The sequence below is a fragment of the Strix aluco genome, chromosome W (assembly GCF_031877795.1).
Source record: "Strix aluco isolate bStrAlu1 chromosome W, bStrAlu1.hap1, whole genome shotgun sequence".
NCBI lineage: Eukaryota > Metazoa > Chordata > Aves > Strigiformes > Strigidae > Strix > Strix aluco.
The window spans coordinates 32,508,987-32,533,965 of record NC_133970.1 but is presented as its reverse complement, the minus strand read 5'-3'; the positions used below and the strand labels follow the sequence as shown (position 1 = coordinate 32,533,965).

Sequence of the window (24,979 nt, the reverse complement as noted above, 5' to 3'; positions counted from 1 at the left end):
CCCATGCAGGAGCTGTTCGTGAAGGACTGTGTCCTGAGGGAGGGACCCGTGCTGAAGCAGAGGTGTGAGGAGGAAGGAGCAGCAGAGAGGAACTGTTATGAACTGACTGTAAGCCCCCATTTCCCATCCCTACCCCATGCCACTCAGGATGCAGGGGAGGAGATAGAGCAGTCTGGAATGAAGGAGTGCAGTCGAGCCTGGGAAGGGGGCGGGGGCAAGAGGTTGTTTTAATTTTGTCTTTGTTTCTCACTATCCAAATCTATTTTAAATGGAAAGAAATTAAATTAATCTTCCCCAAGTCGAGTCTGTTTTGCTTGTGACAGTAATTGGTAAGTGATCTCCCTGTCTTTATCTTGACCCATAAGTTTTTTTGTCTTAATTTCTTCCTGTTGAGGAGGGGGAGTGAGAGAGCAGCTGGGTGGGAGTCTGGCAGCCACATCAGGTTTTCCTCTAAAACAGTATTTTCACTAAAGTAGCAGAAATGGGCAGTGCCATTCTAGGATTTATTTGTCTGTCTCCCTGAAATATACATCCTAGTTTGAAGATACATGTTTGTGTTGGTTTGACCTTGGCTAAATGCCAGGTACCCACCAAGTTGCTCTATCACTTCCCCCCCACTTCCCCCTTTTTTCTCAACAGGGCAAAAAGGGGGAAAGAAAATAAGATAGGAAAAAAAAAACCAACCCTTGTGGGTAAAACAAAAGCAGTTTTAATATAAGCAAAGCGAAGCAAAGGTCCGCGCGCGGAAGCAAAAAAAAGAAAACAGATTTATTCTCTACTTCCCATGAACAGGCGATGTCGGGCCTTCTCAGGAAGCAGGGCTCCAATACGCGTAGCGGTTGCCTCGGAGGACCAAGGGTGACCCCACCCCCTTCCTCCTTTCTCCCAGCTTTATACTGAGCAGACGTCATATGGTCTGGAATATCCCTTTGGTCAGTTGGGGTCAGCTGTCCTGGTTGTGTCCCCTCCCAAGATCTTGCCCACCCCGTCCCACTGTGGGGGGAAATGTCAGAAATAGCCTTGGTGCTGTGTAAGCACTACTCAGCAGTAGCCACAACACCAGTGTGCTGTCAACACCCTGCCAGCTCCCAACATAAAACACAGCACCATGAGGGCTGCTACAGGGGAAAACCAATTCTGGCTCAGCCAGACCCAGTACAATGTCGCTTTCAGTAATACTTGGCAGTTTCAGGAGTGGTATCTGTTCTTCTTTACTGTTTCATCTAAGACATACCTAGCATTTGGTGGGGAGAAACAACTGCTCAGGGAGGTACTCACCACCTTAACAGTAACTGCTAGAATTCTATGCAAAAATACTCCAAGTTGTTCTCTGCTCAAAACTTTTAAGTTCTTTCACAGGCAAATGCTCCTAGAAACTTATTACTTTATATGCAGAGAAGATTTATTTACAGGCTTCCTTTGTTCTATCTCACAATCCCTTTTTACCTACACTAATGATTGGCTTGTTTCAGCCTTCCTTACAGGTATCCAGAGTTTAAGGCAGCTCTCAGAGTTGGAGAGGTTAATTTTTTCTATGTCAAATTTTCAGTAGTCCAAGTTCAAACTGTCTTCATGTTCCTTCATTGAGAAATCCTGTTTCTGTGCCCAGACAGCCAGATTTCCAAGACTTACCTGTCAAATCTGAAATCAAGGCTTGACTCTGGGAGAGAGGGTAGGGTGTAATTCCGAACATCAATAACGTTGTTCTTAATGACCTGCCAGTTCTCTAGAGTTCCTTTGCCATTCGGAGCTCCTTCCATGGGATCCCACCAGGCCAGGATCTGTACTTTGTGGCTTGGCTTCTTCACTCCCCTCAGAATCTTGAACTCTGCTATTTTATGGTCACTGCAGCCAAGGCTACCATTGATTATCATGTACCCAACCAGTTCTTCTCTGGTGGTTTAGTCCCTGCCGGGGTCTGAGACCACGCGGCTGCTGCCCTTCCCCCACAAAGGGAGTGAAATACAAAGACCCGGGGCTGAGATAAGGAGAGGTTTAATACAACAGTGCAACAGCAACACAACAAACAACAACAATAACAATAACAGTAATAACAATGAACAGAGCAAGGTATGTACCGATACAGCAGTGAGAGGAACGGCTGCACAAACGCACACGCTCACCGATTCTTCCCGCGCTTCGGCGCCCGGAAGAGATGTCAGCATGGTATATGAATAACCCAGCTAGAGCTTCCCCCCCACTGCTGGGGAAACTTAACCCTATCCTGGCTAAACCAGGACATAATCCACCCCTTTATTATACCATCCATGTCACGTCCAGCTGCCATTTAGCAATTAGCATTAACAAAGAAAAATTAATAAAAGCACAGTATAATTCACGGTGTGTTTTCACCCACAATCAAGTCCCCTTGTGGCACGCATCAGACCTCTCCATCCTTCTACATCACCCACCAGGTGCACCCAGGTCCTTGAGCAAAAACAATCCCGTGGATGGGTTTGCCTTTGCCCGGCACAGGACTAACCCAGACCATTTTTCCCAGCACATCCCTCATGCGCACCACAGGGACTTTATCCCCATCTACAACACGTGGGAGTTTTGACTGAGCCGGGCCAGCTCGATTGGCAGATCCTCTTGTGTTCACTAACCAAGTGGCCTTTGTCAGATGTGTGTCCCAGTGTTTGAAGGTTCCACCCCCCATTGCTCTCAATGTAGTTTTTAACAGTCCATTGTAGCACTCGATCTTCCCAGAGCCTGGTGCGTGGTAGGGGATGTGGTAGACCCACTCGATGCCATGTTCTTCTGCCCAGGCATCTATGAGGTTATTTCAGAAGTGAGTCCCACTGTCTGACTCAATCCTCTCTGGGGTGCCATGTCGCCACAGGACTCGCTCTTCAAGGCCCAGGATGGTATTCCGGGCGGTGGCGTGGGACACTGGATAAGTTTCGAGCCATCCAGTGGTTGCTTCCACCATTGTGAGCACGTGGCGCTTGCCTTGGCGGGTCTGTGGCAGTGTGATGTAGTCGATCTGCCAGGCCTCTCCATATTTATATTTCATCCATCGATCTTCATTCCGCTGGGGCTTCACCCGTTTGGCTTGTTTGATTGCAGCACACGTCTCACATCCATGGATGATCTCTGCGATGGTGTCAATGGTGAGGTCCACCCCTCGATCTCGAGCCCACCTGTATGTTGCATCTCTGCCTTGGTGGCCCGAGGTTTCATGGGCCCACCGGGTTATGAACAGTTCACCTTTACGCTGCCAGTCCAAGTCCACCTGAGCCACTTCGATCTTAGCAGCCTGGTCCGCCTGCTGGTTGTGTTGATGTTCATCAGTGGCCCGACTCTTGGGTATATGGGCGTCCACATGGCGCACCTTCACAACGAGGTTCTCCACCCGGGCTGCAATGTCCTGCCATACTTCAGCGGCCCAGACGAGTCTGCCCTTGCGTTGCCAGTTGTTTTGTTTCCATTGCTGCAACCACATCCACAGGGCACTTGCCACCACCCACGAGTCAGTGTAGACATAGAGCCTCGGCCACTTTTCTCGCTCAGCAATCTCCAAAGCCAATTGGATGGCTTTCACCTCTGCGAACTGGCTCGATTCACCTTGTCCCTCAACAGCTTCAGTGGTTTCTCGTGTGGGATGCCACACTGCAGCCTTCCATCGTCGATGTTTTCCCACAATGCGACAAGACCCATCAGTGAACAGGGCATATCGCTTCTCCTCCTCTGGCAGCTCGTTATATGGTGGGGCCTCCTCAGCACGTTTCACCTCCTGTTCTGGTGACATCCCAGAATCTTTGCTCTCTGGTCAGTTTATGATCACTTCCACTAATCCTGGGGGGTCGAGGTTCCCTATTCGAGCCCGTTGTGTTATCAACACAACCCATTTACTCCACGTGGCATCTGTTGCATGATGTGTGGAGGGAGCCTTTCCTTTGAACATCCATCCCAGCACCGGCAGTCGAGGTGCCAGGAGGAGCTGTGTCTCAGTGCCGACCACTTCTGAGGCAGCTCGAATTCCTTCATACGCTGCCAATATCTCCTTCTCTGTTGGTGTATAGTTAGCTTGAGAGCCTTTATATCCCCGGCTCCAAAAGCCTAGAGGTCGGCCTCGGGATTCCCCAGGTGCTCTCTGCCAAAGGCTCCAGGAAGGGCCATTCTCCCCGGCTGGGGTGTAGAGCACGTTCTTAATCTCCTGCCCTGTCCGGACTGGCCCGAGGGCCACTGCCTGGGGAATCTCCTTCTTAATTTGTTCAAAGGCTTGTTGTTGCTCAGGGCCCCATTTAAAATCGTTCTTCTTGCGGGTTACGTGGTAGAGAGGGCTCACAATCAGGCTGTAGTTTGGGATGTGCATCCTCCAGAACCCCACAGCGCCCAGGAAGGACTGAGTCTCTTTTTTGGTGGTTGGTGGGGCCATGGCTGTTATCTTGTTTATCACCTCCATTGGGATGTGGCGACGCCCATCTTGCCATTTTATTCCTAGGAACTGAATCTCCCTTCCAGGCCCCTTAACTTTCTGTCGCTTGATGGCAAAACCAGCCTTCAGGAGGATTTCAATTATCTTCTTTCCTTTCTCAAAGACTTCCTCAGCTGTGTCCCCCCATACAATGATATCATCAATGAACTGCAGGTGTTCTGGAGCCCCACCTTTCTCCAGTGCAGTATGGACCAGTCTATGGCAAATGGTAGAACTGTGTTTCCACCCCTGGGGCAATCGATTCCAGGTGTACTGGATACCCCTCCAAGTGAACGCAAACTGTGGCCTGCACTCTGGTGCTATTGGGATGGAGAAAAACGCGTTAGCGATGTCAATCGTGGCGTACCACTTGGCTGCCTTCGACTCCAGCTCATACTGGATCTCTAGCATGTCTGGCACTGCAGCACTCATCGCTGGCGTAACTTCATTCAGGCCACGGTAGTCCACGGTCAGTCTCCATTCGCCATTAGGCTTTCTCACTGGCCATATAGGGCTGTTGAAGGGTGAATGAGTCTTGCTGATCACCTTCTGGCTTTCTAGTTGATGGATCAGCTGATGGATGGGGACCAGGGAATCTCGGTTAGTACGGTACTGCCGCCGGTGCACCGTCTTGGCGGCAATTGGCACTCGCTGCTCTTCAACCTTAAGCAACCCCACCACCGAGGGGTCCTCTGAGAGGCAGGGTAAGGTGGACAATTGCTCAACCTCCTCCAGGGCAGCTATACCAAAGGCCCACCAGTACCCTTTTGGGTCTTTAAAGTACCCTCTCCTGAGGTAGTCTATACCTAGGATGCACGGGGCATCTGGGCCAGTCACAATGGGGTGCTTATGCCAGTCTTTCCCAGTTAAGCTTACTTCAGCTTCTAATAGGGTCAGCTGTTGGGATCCCCCTGTCACTCCGGAGATGCAGATGGGTTCGACCCCACTGTGGCTTGATGGCATCAGGGTGCACTGTGCGCCAGTGTCTACCAAGGCCTTATATTCTTGTGGTTCTGATGTGCCAGGCCATCGGATCCACACCTTCCAGTAAATCCGATTATCCCTTTCCTCCACCTGGCTGGAGGCAGGGCCCCTCTAATCTTGCTCAGCATCACTCACTTGATCTAAGAGTGACTCCTGCTGGAATGACTTCCTGGTCCCCTCAAGAGGGTCAAGCATACTGTTGGCCATTCTATTCTGTCTGGGGGGTTTCTGACTAGACACTGGAGCTGCATCTCTCTTGGAAGACTCCCCTTTCATGGTGGTCTTCCCTTTCAGTTGCTGTACTCGTGCAGCTAGGGCGGGAGTGGGCTGTCCATCCCACCTCCTCATGTTTTCCCCATGGTCTTGGAGGAAGAACCACAGGGTGCCCCGTGGTGTGTGTCTTCCACTGCCCTTCTCTTGGGTGGGGAAGCGCCTGCTTCTAATAGCTGAGACATCGGCCCGTGCAGGTGGAATGTAGGACATGTCCTCTTCCACTTTCTGGAGCCTCTGAGACAGTTCCTCTACCGCTGAAAGCCAGGCATGTTGGGAGGAAGGGAGATTTCCCTCATTGTGGTGGTTTAGCCCCTGCCAGGGTCTGAGACCACGCGGCCGCTGCCCCTCCCCCACAAAGGGAGTGAAATACAAAGCTCCGAGACTGAGATAAGGAGAGGTTTAATACAACAGAGCAACAGCAACACAACAAACAGCAACAATAAGAATAACAGTGATAACAATGAACGGAGCAAAGTATATCTACCAATAGAGCAGTGAGAGGACCAGATGTATAAAACCACGCGCCCCATGCTCCTGCGCCAGGATGTGACGTGCCAGGATGTGACGTCCGCATGGTATCTGAATAACCCGGCTAGAGCTCCCCCCCCGCACTGCTGGGGAAACTTAACCCTATCCTGGTTAAACCAGGACACTCATATTGCCGGAGCTGGCCAATCACTTCATCCACTGTCTGAGTCTGGGTGTCTCGCCACCAGGATGCTACTGCTAATGCTTTGGAATGTGCCTCTGGTCCACTTTGCAGGAACTTCCGCCACATCAGCTGTGTGCAAGGGGCCTGATCTGGATCCATGGGTGACTGCTCATCATTCAGATCACCATAGATCATGTCAAACACAGCCAATTCCCTGAGGTTTTGAATGCCTTTCTCCATGTCGGTCCACTTGCCTAACCGAGATAGAACATCATCCTTGTAGGGGTACCTCTCCCTCACAGCGAGCAGGAGTCGCCTCCAAAGGCTGAGGGATTGAGCCTGTTTCCCTATTGCCTTGTCAATACCAGCCTCCCTGGCTAAAGATCCCAGCTGCTTGGCCTCTCTCCCCTCCAATTCAAAACCAGCAGCTCCAGTATCCCAGCATCAGAGCAGCCAGGTGCAAATTTGCTCGCCTGGAAGGCGGCTGAAATCCTTCCGCATATCTCGCAACTCACTGAGGGATAGAGATCGGATGATTACCTCCGGCTCTTCCTCCTGCTCTCGTGATGGGCCTGGTTCATCATCACCCCGTACACTGCGAGGGGATTTTTTGGTATATTTGGTTTTCCGTATCGGGGCGACTGATATTGGTACTGCTTGTCCCTCTAGCCCAGCTGCTGTGCTGGAGGAGGCGACTGGTACTGGCACTGCCTGTCCCCCTGGCCCAGCTGCTGTACCAGTAGGTTCACTTTCAGATCCTGCAGCCCTTTCTCCCCCTTGAGGGCAGTGAACAGTGTTAAAGATGACATGGTAGGCATGGGCAAGCCCCCAGCACATCGCAAGGATTTGTGTTTCCCAGGGTTTGTCAGATTGGCAGCACACCTTTTCCAAACACTCCACCAGTTTATCAGGACTCTGCACTTGTTCGGGAGTGAGATCCCAAAGCACTGGGGGTGACCACTGACTCAGGCACTTGCCCATCTTTTCCCACACACCTTGCCATTTATAACTATCTGCCCTCAGGGCAGGTTTCCGGGTGGTGCTATTGTTGGAGAAGTACTGCACGGCCCAAAACAAGATCAGGCAGACATTTAGGAAGCACAGAGCCGCAAGCACACTGGCCTGGGTGCTCCAGGGATAGCTGAAACTCTCAAAAACCGAGAGGATCTCTTCCCCTGGCTCACCCATAGAGGGGGTGAGACCCCAAACAAAAGCCCAGGCAGCAAACAGGTACCGGTTCACCCCCACAAGCAGTGACACAAGCATATTATAAGCAGACAGTAGCCAGTACAGCAAAATAAAACCCTTGACACATTTTCCACCGACAACAAACGCCAGCACTAGGAGCACAGAGTAGATGTAAGGATTAATCCAGGCCCAGCACGCAAGCAAATTGGTCAGCATTGCAAACGTTTCTTATCAAACAATACAAATAAAACCAGAAAAAATTACACCTAACAGATTGCTCTAACACACTTTCTCCTTTTTTCCTTATCTCAGCCCTCTCGTGCCCCACGTTGGGCGCTAAAAGTTGTGGTGGTTTAGTCCCTGATGGGGTCTGAGACCACGCGGCCGCTGCCCCTCCCCCACAAAGGGAGTGTAATACAAAGCCCCGAGGCTGAGATAAGGAGAAGTTTAATACAACAGTGCAACAGCAACACAACAAACAACAACAATAACAATAACAGTGTTAACAATGAACAGAGCAAGATATATATACCGATACAGCAGTGAGAGGAACGGCTGTGCTCACTGTTTCTTCCCGCGCTATAGCGCCCGGACTTGACGTCCGCATGGTATCTGAATAACCCGGCTAGAGCTTCCCCCCCACTGCTGGGGAAACTTAACCCTATCCTGGCTAAACCAGGACATCTTCCTTGCTGGTGAATAGCAGATCCAGCTGTGCATCACTTCATTCATCATCTACTTCGTTCTCATTTGATGGTCTGTAGCAAGCTCCCAAACTCCCACCACAGTGTCACCTTTACTAGTGTGTCCTTTGATCCTGACTCATAAGCTATCACAGGGACTGTCATCAGTCCTATAGAAGAGCTCCATACAATCAAGCTGTTCATTCAGATACAGGGCACCCCCCTTGCCCCCAAACACACGTGTATGCACACACATGTGCATGCGCGCATGCACACACACACACACACACATGCTTGTCTGCCCTGCCTGTGGTGTGGGGGTTTTTGGGTTTTTTGTTGGGTTTTTTTTGGGTTTTTTTTTTAAGAGTTTATATCCACCACTGCAGTACTCCAGTTGTACAAGCTGTCCCATCATGTTTTCCATTCCAGTGAGCTCCTGGCAAGCAATAAACCTCCATAGACAATAACTCAGTTTGGCAAATGGGAGCCTCCATCTCTTGAAGGAGGGAGTCTCCTACCACTAAACCTGTTGCTTCCTTTTTGTGCTGATTTGTAGTTCAGGCTTGGCTGGATCTGATGCCTCCTAAGACATGGCTTTCTCTCCCTTGTCTTCTACCAGGGCACTGAACTTATTCCACTGTTGCAGATGTGTGGGTAGAGAAGGAGAGGGCCTCCTGTTGCCAGAAGTCACAAGCCTGCAGCCTTCCCCATCATGGGAGTCTTCATATGCTCCACAACTGACTACAGTCTCTGGTTGCTCCTTCTGTGCATCTGAGGATTCAGGCTCTCATCTCTGCAGGGTCTCTGTGAAAATCGCACCACTCTTCATCTTTCCTGATGCTGAAAAGTCTGCTTACAAATAATGCTTAATAGTTACATTTTTGTCATAAATGTTTCTGTTTTGATCTTGATATCATGTTTTGTTGTGGGCTCCAATTCTGAAAGTTGGAAAAGTTTGTCTAATGAGAAGTTTTAATTTACAGAAAAGTAAATGTTTAACACATGTAATATTTAGTATCAGTGTGTTAGTATTGCTCTTTCTCAGATTTGTCCACATCATGATGCGCCTTTCCTCCAGGTTATTTTCATAAGTCTTGGCTACTTTGCATCCTCCAAATTGAGTTTTATTCTTGAATCTTATCTCCCTGGTTTTTCTACCTTCGATCATTCACAACTCTTGGTAAAACAGAAACATCTGTGGGCATCATGACATTTAATCTTCTTAGATATGTAGACAATATATGGAGGAATGGAGTGGAGATATATTTTAGATATCAGTCTTAATTGTTTCTGATAATAACTATGTTGTTATTTGGTTTGGGGTTTTTTTGTGTTGGTGTTTGGTTTTTTTTTTTAAATATGATTAGGTTGTGTGTGTAATCCTTATAATTTAACTGGAAAACAGGCATATCTCAAGGTACACTGACTTGGTGAAAATATGAGGTCTAAATTATCATGCTATAACTCTCACTTTCTCTATGCAAAGGAGAACAGCATTTAGGTAAACTATGTAAAAGTGACTACTGAAGCATGTTCAGAAGTGTAACTGTGGTGGGTTGGCATTGGCCAGATGCCCACCCAGCTGCTCTCTCACTTTTCCCCCTCATCAAGACAGGGGGAGAAAATAGGATGAAAAAGCTCGTAGGTCAAGATAAAGATAGGGAGATCATTTACCAATTATGATCATGGGCAAAACAGGCTTGACTTGGGGAAAATTAATTTAATTTATTGCCAATTAAGAGATTTGAATGGTGAGAAACAAAGATCAAAAATTAAAACAATGCCTCCCCCTCCTTTTTTTTCCCCAAGACTCAGCTTCAATCCTTCATTCCTGATTCTTTTACCTCCCCTCTGCTTCCCAACTGCCCCTGAGCAGCATGGGGGGGGGGATGGGAAATAGGGGAGGTTCTGGTCAGTACATAACAGTTCCTCTGTGCCACTCCTTCCTTCTCAAACTTTTCCTGCTGCAGCATAGTCTGTCCGTGGGCTGCAGTTCCTTCAGGTAATATCCACCTGCTCTGCCATGGGGTCCTCCACAGGCTGCAGGTGTGGATATCTGCTCCAATGTGGTCCTCTCCACAGGCTCTAGGGAAATACCTGCTCCGCTGTGGTCTCTTCCATGGGCTGCAGGGGACCTTGGTGTTTGCACTATTGTTTCTCACACTTTTTTTCCTTGCTGCCCATCTGGTATTTTTGCCCTTTCTTAAATATGTTTTCACAGAGACACCACCAGCTTTGCTGATTGACTCAGCTTTGGTGGGTCCATTTTGTAGCCGTCTGGAACCAGCTCTTGCATGGGGGTAGCCCCTTACCTCTTCTCACAGAGGCCACCTCTGCAACCTCTCCACTACCAAATCCTTGCCATGTACACCCAATACACTAACAAACCATCATTTCAGTAGTAAGATTCAATTAAACTATAATCCATATGAAATATACTTGAAAAAAGGTGTACTATACTGGTTGGGTGTTCTTTTCTTTCCCCTTTGACATCCTGATGTGCTGAGATTTCATAGGACATAACATGAAGTGAGACTTTATGTCATGATATAAATTTCATCTCTTACCAGTAAAAATCTTATGCCTTAATTTTAAAGCTGTTGCCTTTAAGCTGGAAATATTTTGTTTCTGCTTAGTCTTTGATTTTTCTTGAATTAATATTCCAACTGATCTTTTTTTTTTTTTTTTCTCTTAAAAGCAGAAAAAGTCTAAGGGTCAGGTAGCTGCAGAGAATACTTGGTTCTTGTTGCTTATTGGGCAGGAGAAAATCATACCACAGAATGATTGTTAGGAGTAGCACTAGTCCCAGAGAACTTGCTGAATGTTAGTATGATGTGGTTTAATTGTTCTTTATATTTTGGGAGCACTGTTGTAACAGGTATCATATTCTATTGCACTTCTTACCTGATAAGAGCATAGGTCATAAAACTATACAGGCTGTTGTTTGATTATGTGATAAAACTCATCAGCACACACACAAAGCAGAGCCACAGTGGTGGGTGGAAGAACCTGAATAATACCCTGCCAAGCCCATTACAGGAGAGTCATCAGCCCATCAAAGGCTAACCTCTACAAGCCCAGAGGAGTGCAGGAGCACAATGGCAGGTGGGGAACCCAAATTCCAGACTCAAAGAAATGGACACCCTGTCCAGGCCATTCTCAGGTCTGTCCCAAGTGAGGCATGAGCTCTGTTGTCCAAGCATGAAACCCATCAAGATGGTCAACACCAGAGCACACTTTGGACTGGTGTATGTGTGTGTGCTACTGCCTAAGGATAATTGGACACATTATGGGATGCAGGGGAAGAGCATTTTGGGATTGCACAGGATTTATTATGGGATGTTTAGGGGAGGAACCAAAGGCAGGGAAGGGAATGGATTTAGGTGATTTGAGGAGGAACAAGTGTGGGATAAAGGGGATAAAAAGGGCCAGTTGCATGTAAACAGCTCCTGTTCAATATACTTGCCTGGACATGCCCTGCACCTGATCAGCTCTGTCTGTCCTGTCTCTTTATTAAGCTCTGCCTTCAACTATTTTCTGGTAAGGGGTTCTTTATTCCATGTGTGCGTGTGTGTATGGGGGTCTGTGATGCCAGCAAGTGTAGGTGTGCGAGTGTGTGATTGTTAGTGAAGATCAAGCTGGACTCGATGTTGACTAGGTGAAGTGACCTGGGGGCCAGGGATGTGTGTGGGTCTCTAAGGGCCAGCTCTGGATGTGAGAGCACCTTTGTGTTTCTAAGGCAGAGAGTACAGAGGGTGGGGACTCAGCTATGGGGGACCAGGGGTTTCCTGGACAATGCTGTGCATGTGTGTGTGCACATGTGTGTGAGGCAGTCTATACCAGCAATTGGAGTGGGGCTGTGGCTTTGGGGGCTCATATGTCCAGGTGCCAGCAACTGGGGAGGCTGGATGCAGGGGCCAGCTACTGGGCAGACTGAGTGTCTGAGGTCAACTGCTGGAGGGGATCCACTTTGTATATAGGTATATTTTCTCTTGCTAGACATATGCATATTTTCTCTTTCTAGTGGACCTCTAGCTCAGCCAGAGAGGGGAGCAGGATGAGGCCATTGGTGCTGTCTGTGTTCATGCAAGTGCTCTGAATGTCTGTCTGTGATCAGTGTGGCTGGCTGTGTATATATGTGGTGTATACATGTGATGTGTGTGCATGCCTACTGGGAGTAAATTTCATCCTTGCTACTGGTTGTACTTGGTGCACGGAGCTGCAGCAGTCTTGACTCTCAGGCTGTTGGATCTGACACAATATACTTTCTTGTAACAGATATAGCTAGTTCTTCCAAAGGTTAGCTGAATCTGACATGTTAAAAAAAATAATCTTAAAATACATAAAATTTATTTCTGCCAGTAATGCCTTGTTAGTGTCTGCGGTGGGTTAACCTTGGCCTGCAGCCAGATGCCCACCCAGCTGCACTCTCTCACTCCACTTCCTCAACAGGAAAGGGGGGACAAAATAAGATTAAAAAGCTCATGGGTTGTGATAAAGACAGGGAGATCACTTAATGATTACCATCACTGGCAAAATGGATTTGACTTGGGGAAAATGAATTTATTGCCCATTAAAATAGATTTAGACAGTGAGAAGCAAAGACAAAAAAAATTAAAACAACACCTTGCCTCCCCCTGCTGAGCAACACTGGGGGGGTGGGTGAGTTATGATAAGTACATAATAGTTCCTTTCTGCTGATCTTTCCTCCTCTCACTTCTCTTCTGCTCCAGCATTGATCCTTCCATGGGCTGCAGTCTTCAGGAAAAAGCTTGCTCCAGTGTGGGTTCTCCACAGGCCTCAATTCTTTCAGGAAATATCCAACTACTTTGGCATGGGCTCCTCCACAGGCTGCAGTGTGAATATTTGCTCTGCTGGACTTTTCCATGGGCTGCAAGGGAATATCTGTTCCAGCACCTGGAGCACCTTCTCCCCCTCTTCCTTCTCTGACCTTGGTGTTTGCACTGCTATTTCTTGCTCTGTTTTCTCTCCTCCTCTGCCTGTCTCATGGTTTTGCAATTTAAATATGTTTTCACAGAGACGCCACCAGCTTTGCTGATTGGCTCAGCTTCAGCCAGCAGTGGGTCCATTTTGGTGATGCCCAGAACCATCTGTGTCTGGCATGGAGGCAGCCCCTGACCTCTTCTCACAGAAGACACCCCTGCAGCCCCCTCCCACTACCAAAACCTTGCCATGTTCACCTATTAAAATTTCCCAGCATGCTCTTATAACTTTGCTGTAATGATCCCATGGGAATTTATTTATTAATTTATTTTTAGTTGAAACCAAAGAGAGCCACCATGGTTTTTGGGATGGTCTTATGACAACTTCTTATAAAATAACCTGAAGCTCAGCTCCAACTTCTATATTTTCAGTGGAAAAAAATAATTATAATATGATACAAATAGAAATATAATATAAATATAATTTTAAAACAATTATATGTAGTTCAGAAAACTTATTTATTTTCTTTCTAATGGCAAATAAATTGGAATGTCGATAAGTATTGCTTAACATAAAAGGCAATTAGCACTTAGCATAGCTATTCAAAACTTGATAATTAGTAATTCTGAATGGTGATGAAGGCTAACCACATAGCAATTTGCATTTCTGCTGGTTTTGAAGTGTTGTACTCCAAATACAAAAAATAAAATAATGGTTTCCCCAAGATTAACACCTCCTGCCCTGTAGAAAGAATGTTCATTTTACCTCTGCCATTTCTTGGGCACTAAATTATGATAGTGGCAGCAGGAGATGTCTATCGAAAGGAAGGTACAAGATTGTACTGGTTTTGGTTGGGATAGAGATACATTTCTTCATAGTAGCTTGTATGGGGCTATGTTTTAGATTTGTGCTGAAAATAGTGTTGATAACACACCGATGATTTAGTTATTGCTGAATAGTACTTGCACAGCATCAAGGCCTGTTCTGCTCCTCAGACTGCCCCACCAGCAAGTAGGCTGGATCTGCGCAAGAAGTTGGGAGGGACACAGCTGGGACAGCTGACCCCAACTGACCAAAGGGATATTCCATACCATATGACATTGTTCTCAGCAATAAAACTGGGGGGGAAGTTGGTGGGAGGGCCTGTGGCTTGGGGACTGTCTGGGCATCGTTTGGTTGGTGGTGAGCAATTGTTTTCTTTTGCATCATGTGTCTTTCTTCGGTTTTATTTTCCCCTCCCCCTTTTTTTTTTCATCTTTTCCTTACAATTTTATTTTTAATTATTATTTCTCATTAATTATTAAACAGTCTTTATCTCAACCTCACTTTTACTCTTCTGATTCTTTCTCACTTTTACCCTTCCAATTCTCCCCCCATCCCACTGGAGGTGAAAGTGAGAGAGAGGCTATGTGGTGCTTAGTTGTTGGCCAGGGTTAAACCATGACAGTCCTTTTTGTCACCTGTCCTCACTTGAGTGAGTGGTGGGGGTTTTTTGGTAGCAGGGGAGGGGGCTACAGCGGTGGCCTCCTGTGAGAAGCTTCTCGAAGCTCCCCCAGCTCCAAGTCGGACCCGCCTTTGCACCAAGGCCGAGCCAATTAGCTGCGCCTCTGCCATAACATATTTAAAAAGGGGAACCTGGGAGGAGTGGGGGGAGTTGCAAGGAGAAGTTGTGAGGAGAACATCTGTGCCAACACCGAGGTCAGTGGAAGGACGGAGGAGGAAGCGGGGAGGTGCACCGGAGAAGAAGACTCCCCTGTATCCCATGGTGAGACAGCAGGGCCACCCCCCACTGCCACCCATGGAGGTCTACGGTGGAGCAGATACCGATTTGCGGCCTGTGGGGGGCCCCACGCCGACCCAGGTGACTGTGCCCAAAGAAGGCCTGGACCCTATGGGAAGAAGACCCCCCTGTTGTAGTTTGGCGCTGGGAGGACTGCAACACGTGGGGGTGACCCACACGCCCGTGGGAGTGACTCATGTCGGAGAGAGTTTGTGAAGGACTGTCTCCTGTGAGAGGGGGGTTGCACTTGTTATAAATTAAGACCACAATGGATCATAATCCGGTTAGAATTTTATTAATTATAGCAAATAGAATATGAGCAAAGACAGCGCTGGACGGCAGGGGAGTCTGCGCTCCGCCAACTGCCGCGCTTAACAGTTTAAACAGTTCCCTTCTTATACATCTTTACTGCCGTGTTCATGGAGTAGTAGAGGTACTTTGCGCATGCCTCAGTTGTTGTTAGGGGGTCGTTTCCTGCCTCCTTTGTTCTTCTTACTTTTGCCCGCTCTTGCGGTTATCTTTTGAGTGGCATTTGTTCTGCTGGTATCTGGTTTGTTTAAGCAATTGCGGTTATCTCTTCTCACCCAAGCGGTGTCTGGTAGTTGTAAATTGCAGTTATCTCTTTTTACCCAAGCGGTGTCTGGTAGTTGTAAATTGCACCCAAGCGGTGTCTGGTAGTTGTAAATTGTGGTTCCATATCTTTTGTTGCCTAACCTTTACATTGAGCTTAACATAAATTCCAATAAACAATACCCTAATTCATAGTTTCTTACAATTCATAGTTTCTTACAATCCCCCCTTTTTCTTTTTATCCTATTATTGTTTATTGGATGCTACTTTCATTTTCAGTACTGCAAGCAAACCTTTTTCCACACTCCCAACATTTATCATAGCACTTACAAGGTAATGTTTCACAATTACAATAGGTATAGTTCTTACGTGGAATAACACATTCACAACAGTCTTCATCCTCATTAATAGATACACTCTTATATTTTGCCCCAGACCTTGTAGTTAAAATAAGCAGTTTAGCTATGTCATACTGTTCTTTAATGAAGTGTAAAATATAGCGTAATATACAAGGTCCAAATATAAGTCCCAGAATCAACATAACAAGCGGTCCTGCTAAAGCAGACAACAAAGTGGTTAGCCAAGGTGAAACATTAAACCAGTTTTCATACAATGATCTGCTCGCCTCACAATCTTTCTTACGTTGATCTAACCTTTTCCGGAGTTCAGACATAGTGTCTTGGACTACTCCCGTATGGTCAGCAAAAGAACAACATTCTTCATTTAGAGCTACACATAACCCTCCTTCTTTTAAGAATAATAGACCTAATCCTCTTCTATTTTGCAGCACTACTTCTGATTTTACTGAAGTGGCTAAATTTTGGATAGATTGTTCTATTTTTGCCAAATCCTCATCTACAGCCATTTGCAAATTTTGTAATTCCTGACCTTTTACTAGGGAGGCTATGCCCATACCTGCTCCAACTCCGCCTGCTATCAACAGTGTAGCTAGGGTTACTACTGTAATTGGTTCTCGTTTTTGTCTATTCAGGTCTCCTTCAAAGTGGCGTAACACTTCCTCAGAGGTATGATAGATCAGACGAGGAACGATAATCACCTGTATGCAAAACTGAGATTGATTAAACACGTTTAGGGATAGGCAGGGGGTTACGCCGATGTCTGAACAAACCCATTTAGCTCCTGGTGTCGGGATAGCCCATTTGTCATTTTGATTCTTGTGTTTCTCTATATTGGTGTTAGTGACTGTTCGGTTGCACAAAGGCTGATACTTTTTGGGCACTGTACCTATACATTTTCCTTGACCTATTACTAATTGAATAGTAATTCCTTGCGTCTGGTTCTTCAGGTCATCCCATGGACATTCTCATGGGTTTGAACCGTTGGACCATTGAATTCTACCTGGTTTTCCAATTGCTTCAAAATATGGAGGTTTAACATTATAACATAACCAGCATTCCTCAGTTAAATTTGGTTTACTCTCATTAAGGGCACGGTAAGAGGCCTGCATTAGATTCCATAAGGGGTCCTTGGATTCTGGCAACTCCAGATCCCTGAATAAGGAAAATTCAGTCACAGTGTTTTTTGTTGTTTCCAAAAGGGAGTTTGGAGAAGGGGTTATGACAATTACGGGGGTAACCTTTTCTTCAGAAGAAGTGGGTGGATTCAGGGCTAGGTTTGGTCCTACTGGTAAGGGATCATGAGGAAGTCTTTCTTTTATTATTTTAAACATACTTCCCCTATCCGCTCCTGATTCCCAATATCTAATTCCCCAGATGCGGCCAACTAACCATGTGTAATCTTGGGGTTCTTTTACAATGATTTCAATTCTGATACAGGACACGCTGCCACAGGGTCTTGTAGGGTGTCCATCAAAATCATGCTTTGGGGGAGTGCAACCCGGGGGTCCCCAAGTTACATCTATATATTTATCTCCCCGCGTTTTCCAATTTGAAGCAATAGTTTCACAACCCCAATAGCCACAGTAAAAATGACCTGGATAATTACAATAACTTCTGCCAGGGTTACTTGCTGGACATATATAAAATGCCTTGCATTGGGCCTGAAGCTTTGCTAGATCTGAGGTAAAAACAGGGGAGTCCTGTTCTATAGGTATCAGGGAATATAGATGCACGGAGAAATTCCACTTCCCTGGACCGGTCTGAGTTTGAATTAATTTTGACTCTAGTAAATTATATAATTTCCAGACCATAGGTTCATGAGGATTTCCATTTGCTTGGGTTATTATCAATAACAAAACTAACGGTATACCAGGAAAAAGGGTGTCTGTCAATTTTGCTAATTTAAGTATGTTTTTACCAGTCCTGGGGAAGTTCGGCCATTGTTGCTTTTGTGTCCCATTGTTCTGGTCCTTTTCTCCACAGTTTGTTCCTCCTCTGCCTCGCCCCGTCGACTCGGTTGCTTCGAGCCACGGGGTGTACCATCTTCTCGGCAGCAAGGGAATTCTTCAGGAGAACAGCTGCTTCGGGCTTTTTTGCCTGTTTACATAGGCTTTCCACTTTGCAGCTTTAACTAATGGGGCAAAGCAAGACACGGTTAGTACTTCCCTTCTGCACTTTATAACCAAAATTTCAGCTACAAAGGGGACTGGTTCGTTGGAGTGGTAACAATAATATTGAGGGTTTATTCCTTTGGCAAAAGATTTCCCACCACTCATGGGATTCCTGAATAATTTCTTGTTTTGGCTCTAGTTGTTTTAATTTCCACTCAGTGAGAGTTCGTTGGATTTTTCCAACACTGTGTGCAAACTCCTATTGGAGGGTATCCACATTCACAGTGTGTCCACCATTTATCCTGGCATACCATACACCTAAAACAAGCAAATGGATAGCAATCGTAGTTCAAGTTATTATACCTAATTCGTATATCTAGAGTGTATATATTATTTACATCAGCATGTTTTCTATATTCAATATTGTGTGGTTGCATAAGCTTAGTAATTTCCTTTAATACACTTTGTACGCTTCCATATATAATAGATAAAAAAGGAAATAATTATAGCTAAAATAAACAGCAATACACACTTTATACCAAAAGGTAATGCGGCTAAGTAATCAAATAAAGTCTCTATCATTACGTTATCTTCTCAGGGTTATCTTGGTGTCACCTGGCGTACTGATTACTTTCCAGTGGGGTCTTGTCACTGGGCCTTTAACGCGACTGGCATGAGTCCATCCACGCTCAGCAGTCCGGACAGCTGTCTCTGTTGTAAGCAAAACAAGATAAGGTCCCTCCCAATTGGGTTTTAGGGTTTCTTCCTTCCACACTTTAACCAATATCCAATCCCCAGGTTTAACATTGTGAATTTTTAAGTCCAACGGGGGTCGTTGCACAATCAGTCCATGTTCCCAAAGCTTGTTGCGATGCTCTGCTAATTGTGAAACATATTCACTAATCACACGGTCTCGAATTAAAACATTTGTTTGTGGATTTTCAATTCTATAGGACATTCCATACACCATTTCAAACGCTGATATTCCTACATCTGCTCGGGGTCTGGTTCTGAGAATTAATAGTGCCATAGGTAGGCACTTAATCCATGATAATTTGGTTTCTATCATTAATTTGGTTAAAATAGTTTTGATTTCTCCATTCATCCTTTCAACTTTTCCCGAACTTTGTGGATGCCATGGTGTATGGTGTTCCCACTTAATACCCAAGCTTTCGGTTAGGTCTCTAACAATTTTTGACACAAAGTGTGTTCCTCTGTCCAAATCGATTACTTCAGGTACTCCATATTGAGGTATAATATGTTCAAGTAACACTTTAGTAACTTGGTTAGCAGTTGCCCTGGAGGTAGGAAAAGCTTCAACATAATGTGTTAAATGATCCACCATTACTAATAAATATTTGTAACGCCCTACCCTAGGTAGTTCAGTAAAATCCACTTGTATGTGTGAGAAAGGTCTGTATGCTGGGGAACGTCCTCCAAGAGGTTTTTGTCTCATGTTATTTCGATTAACCTTTTGACATGTCTCGCAGGCTGCCGTGACTGCCTTTGCTACGTTATATACGCCTATACAGGCAAACTGTTGATTAAAATGATCAACTAACGCCTGGGTTCCCCAGTGTGTTTTACTGTGTATTTTTGAAAATATTTCGAGTGCTATGCCCTTTGGCAAGGCTTCTCTCCCATCTGGCAATATGTACTTGCCATCTTGTTCCTTAGCTCCCATCTGTTCTAGTTTTTCCTTTTCTGCAGACTCAAAACTCAAATTCTTACTAACAGGTACTTGTTGCAAAGTCAAAATCATGCTATAATTGCCTGCCACTCGTTTTGCTTCGGTATCAGCTGCATTATTTCCCCTAACTTGATAACTTGTACCTCGCTGGTGTCCCTTTATATGTACAACTGCTATTTTATTTGGCATTTTCAATGCCCCCAGAACTCGCTGAATTAATTCCGGGTGTATCAGTTCTTTTCCCTGTGAGTTAACAAATCCTCTTTCCTCCCATATTTTCCCAAAAGTGTGCACTACTCCGAACGCATAGCGTGAGTCTGTATATATAGTTCCATCCCTTCCCTTCAGTAACACTAATGCTTTCCATAATGCGTATAGCTCACAGGCTTGAGCCGACCAACTGGCACTCAGGGGGCCTGATTCTATTGTCTTAAACTCTCCTTTTTCCAGCTTAACGATAGCAAATCCGGACAATCGTTTACCTTCCACTATTCGTGATGACCCATCTATAAACAATACTTCTCCACATTGTAGTTCTTCTTCTTCTAAGTCTGGCCTAATGCGTGTCTGCTGTTCAATTGTTTGAAAACAATTGTGCAATAGTTCATTGCTTTCTCCTGGGTACAAAAATTCAGCGGGGTTAACTGCTCCAATAGTTTTCAAAGATAGTTTAGGGGATTCTATAAGTATTCCCTCGTATTTTAATAATCGGCTATCTGTAAGCCATTTTTCTGCTTTTTGTTGTAACACTCCCCTGATGTTATGAGGCGCATATAAGACAACTTCTCCATTAAAGGTAATGCGATTTGTTTCCTCAAGTAATAAAGCAGCAGCAACAATGATTTGTAAACAACTCGGCCAACCCCTGCTCACAGGGTCCAACAGCTTTGATAAGTATGCCACCGGCTTCTTTTGTCCGGCCCATTCCTGAGTTAATACTCCGAATGCCGTTCCTTCATGTATGTTAACAAATAAATGGAATGGCCGCTTTAAATCTGGTAGACTTAAAACCGGTGCTTGACTTAGTTCCCTTTTGAGACTGACAAACTGCTCCTGATCCTGAGGGGTCCACTTGGGTATCTTGCCTTTAGACAGCTGTTCATATAAGAATTTAACTTTAAAGCTGTAGTTCTCTATCCATTGTCTACAATACCCAAATAGCCCTAATGCCTGTCGAATTTGCCTCTTAGTGACAGGCATAGGTAATTCCAGAATACCTTTAATGCGCTCTGGATCCAATATCTTTTTGCCATTAAACAAATAATGCCCCAAATATTTCACTTTCTCCTCCACAAATTGTAACTTTTCTTGTGATACCCGTAGTCCCTTTTGTGCAAGAAAGTTTAGGAGTCGAATGCTTTCTTTTCTTACATCATCCTTATTATTCCCTGCTATGAGCAGGTCATCTACATACTGTAACAGTACGTTTCCCGTTTGTACTTGGTATTCTTTTAAGAGCTCTTCCAGGGCCTGTCCAAACAGATTAGGGGACTCAGTGAAACCTTGGGGAAGCACGGTCCATCTCAATTGCTGTCTACGACCTGTCTCTATGTCTTCCCATTCAAAGGCAAAATAATCACGGCATTCTTCTGCCAGCGGACAGGCCCAAAAGGCATCCTTCAAATCAACCACACTATACCAGGAGTTATGGGGTCCTAGCTTACTTAACAATGTGTATGGATTTGCTACTACAGGGAACCAGGTGATAGTTCTTCTGTTTATTTCTCTTAAATCATGTACAAGCCGATATTTCCCATTTGATTTCTTTACAGGCAGAATAGGGGTGTTAAAGGGTGACATACAAGGCTCTAAGATTCCTTGTGCTAGCAATCGATCAATTTCTGGTTTTAATCCCCTTCGTCCTTCTAGGAATATGGGATATTGTTTTACCCTCACAGGTATGTGGGGTTCAGAAATTTGGATTTTGATCGGTGGAATTTCCAGTCTACTAATTGTGTCCGGAGAGTACCAGACATCGGGGTTAATTTGTTTTTGATCATCCACGGTCAAAGGATAAGCTGACACTGTTAGCTCCTGATTTTTTACTTTGACTTGTAATTGCAATTCAACAATTAAATCTCGTCCTAACAGATTAAATTCTGCTTCGGGGACGAGCAAGAGTTCACCCATTCCAAATTTATTTTCAGTTTCGAATACCACATTTTTGATTTTGTTTACTTTAAAGGGTTCTCCTTTTGCCCCAATTACTTGTACTTTTTCAGGGGAAATTTTACATCCCTCAGGTATTTGCCTGATAGTCGATTTCTCAGCCCCAGTGTCTACTAAAAAGGTGAACTCTTGTTTATGGGGACCTAATTTTAATTTTATCAAGGGCTCATGATGACTCCGGTCCCCTAAAATGTAGAGCCCCTGACTTTCCTATTCCGTTTTTAATGTTTCTTCATCCCTGATCCTTTCTCTGCATTTCTTCTTTATATGTCCCTTCTTTCCACAGTAAAAACAACATCTCTGTTCCTTCTGTACTACTATGTTCCCTTGTTTTGTTTCAGCAGATCTGTGTTCACCAGTCCGCCCTTTGCGATCCTCTCTGACCGCCGCTACCATCATTTTCACTTGTCGCTTACTACTCTCTTCTTCCCGCCTTACATAGACTTTCTGAGCTTCCCTTAATAATTCATCCAATCCTCTATCCTGCCAGTCTTCTAACTTTTCAATCTTCTTTCTGATATCTCCCCATGATTTTGCTACAAACTGAGTTTTGAGGAGTGCTTGTCCTAGAGGGTCGTCTGGATTTACCCCGGAGTACAGCTGAAGGGCTTTCCTCAGTCGCTCCAGCCACTCAGTAGGGCTTTCATCTTTCTTTTGCATTTCATTAAATGCTTTATTGATATTCTGGCCACGGGGTACTGCTTCTCTAATCCCCTGGATTACTATGGTTCTCAGGTCCTGCATATGAGTTCTATGCACCGGATCCTGATTATCCCAATCAGGTCTTTGGAGTGGCCATTTAATATCTGCTTGAGGTCCCTGGACATGTTGAGCGTCCCACAGTCTCATTCCTGCTCGTCTAATCATATCGCTTTCCTCGGTAGTAAATAATTGACCAAGGATAGATTGCATCTCATCCCAAGTATAAAGGTTTGGTCCCAAAAATTGATTTAATCTTTCTGCCACTCCGAGTGGGTCCTCAATTAAGTTTCCCATCTCAGTTCTTTTAAAATCCCGTAGGTCAGCCGAGTTTAGGGGTACGGAAATATATCCGATCACAGGTTGAGGTCCCCCCATGGGTACTTCCCTTAAGGGGTACATCTGAGCTGCCCCTTTTTGACTTCTAGTTATGCGTCTAGAAGGAGGGGGAGACCCTTGTTCCGACTCTGGTGGGGGAGTGGGCACTCTGGGGACCTCTGGAGGGGCTGTGGGAGCAGGGGGATGAATATAAGGAGGGGGAATTAGAAGGTCTTCATCCAATTCATCCTTCTTTTTCTTTTGTTCAGCTTTTATTTCATTTAGCGGATAAAGCTTAGCTATCTCCCATCCCGGTTTCTCAAGCCATATTTCCGCATATTGACTTTCCTCCGGGTTAAGGGGTTTTTTACTATTAACCCAGAAATTTAATTGCTGTTTCACCCAATCTTCTTCTGACCCATAGATCGGCCAAATGACATTTGTTATTGAAATTTTCTTCCCTCCCCATTTCTTAGTACAATATTCTATCATTTTCTTCTTATCTTTCCCTAAGGTTCCGGGGAAATATCTCCAATTGTCTAAGATATAGGCTAGAGGGGTATTCTTAGGCACCCTGGGTACCCTTCCCATGGGAGTCGAAGGTTTGCTGCCCTTCGTCCCCATCTTCTGGATTATCCACAAATACACACTCACTCGCTCCCCTTGTTCCTGGCCCAGTCCCTCGCGGGAGATGGGAAACGCAGTACTTAAGGGTCCACACTCGCTTGGTTCAGTATATCGAACCTCTCATTCGTTATAATCCAGGAAACCCAATCCCGCCCGAACGGCAAACTCGCGAGCAATTTCGCAATATACTTACGCGTCCTGCGTCTTCGTCCGGACTCCCGTGCACAGAAATTTTATGGGATTTTACCGGTTTTTCCTTTGCTCATTATTCTAGAATTTTAGGTTCGTCGGTAAGGTTGAGGTAGGCTGTCGGTCACGGGGCCGCGGATTGTCGCGGGGGCGCCTCCCCGGAGGACCAAAGCTCACCGTTCCTTATCCGAGTCACGGCACCAAGCAATTGTTATAAATTAAGACCACAATGGATCATAATCCGGTTAGAATTTTATTAATTATAGCAAATAGAATATGAGCAAAGACAGCGCTGGACGGCAGGGGAGTCTGCGCTCCGCCAACTGCCGCGCTTAACAGTTTAAACAGTTCCCTTCTTATACATCTTTACTGCCGTGTTCATGGAGTAGTAGAGGTACTTTGCGCATGCCTCAGTTGTTGTTAGGGGGTCGTTTCCTGCCTCCTTTGTTCTTCTTACTTTTGCCCGCTCTTGCGGTTATCTTTTGAGTGGCATTTGTTCTGCTGGTATCTGGTTTGTTTAAGCAATTGCGGTTATCTCTTCTCACCCAAGCGGTGTCTGGTAGTTGTAAATTGCAGTTATCTCTTTTTACCCAAGCGGTGTCTGGTAGTTGTAAATTGTGGTTCCATATCTTTTGTTGCCTAACCTTTACATTGAGCTTAACATAAATTCCAATAAACAATACCCTAATTCATAGTTTCTTACAATTCATAGTTTCTTACACACTGGAACAGTGAAGGAATGCCAGAAGCTTCCCCTCCCTCCCCAAGGTGGAAGAAGCTGCAGGACTGACCGCACCCCCCATTCCCTGCCCCCCTGCGCTGCTGTGAAGGAAGAGGTAGAGATATCAGGAGCAAAGCTGAGCCCGGGAAGAAGGGAGGGGTGGGGGAAGGTGTTTTCAAGATGTGGTAATGCTTCTCACAGCCCTACTCTGTCTGTTAGGTGTTGTTCTTAGTGTCTGTATTAAATTTTATATTCTTTTTTTTCTTTCCCTAATGAGCCTGGGTTTTGCATGTGCCTTAATGGATGAGGTTATCCCTCCCTGTCCTTCTCTCAAGTTCCTGGGTCTTTTGCTTCTGTCCTTCTCAGCACTGGGAGGGGAAGGGGAGAGTGAGTGGCTGCATTGTGCTCAGTTGCCCTCTGAGCTCAAACCACGACAGTCTTGTCTCCAGTCAACTTGGTGTAAAAAGTTACTTCTGAGTGTTCTGAGGCAGGCCACAAATCATTTTTGTCCTACATTCATTTTGTTGCAACAATAAGATAAATTTAGATAAACAGCTCTAAGTGGCAGAAGTAATGAAGTCTAGTTTCGTAGTGATTTGTCT

The 24,979-nt window shown here is 45.5% G+C and overlaps 1 protein-coding gene and 1 long non-coding RNA gene across 2 annotated transcripts in view; one reads left to right on the top strand and one right to left on the bottom strand.

Moving 5' to 3' along the window:
• LOC141917732 (E3 ubiquitin-protein ligase RNF38-like) overlaps positions 1-24,979 on the top strand; it is a 288,771-nt gene that overhangs the window by 150,127 nt on the left and 113,665 nt on the right.
• Positions 18,596-24,225, bottom strand: LOC141917682 (uncharacterized). The gene is made up of 2 exons (XR_012621403.1): positions 23,661-24,225; positions 18,596-18,675 (listed from the first exon to the last, which is right to left on the bottom strand). It is a non-coding gene; the product is annotated as an uncharacterized LOC141917682 (long non-coding RNA).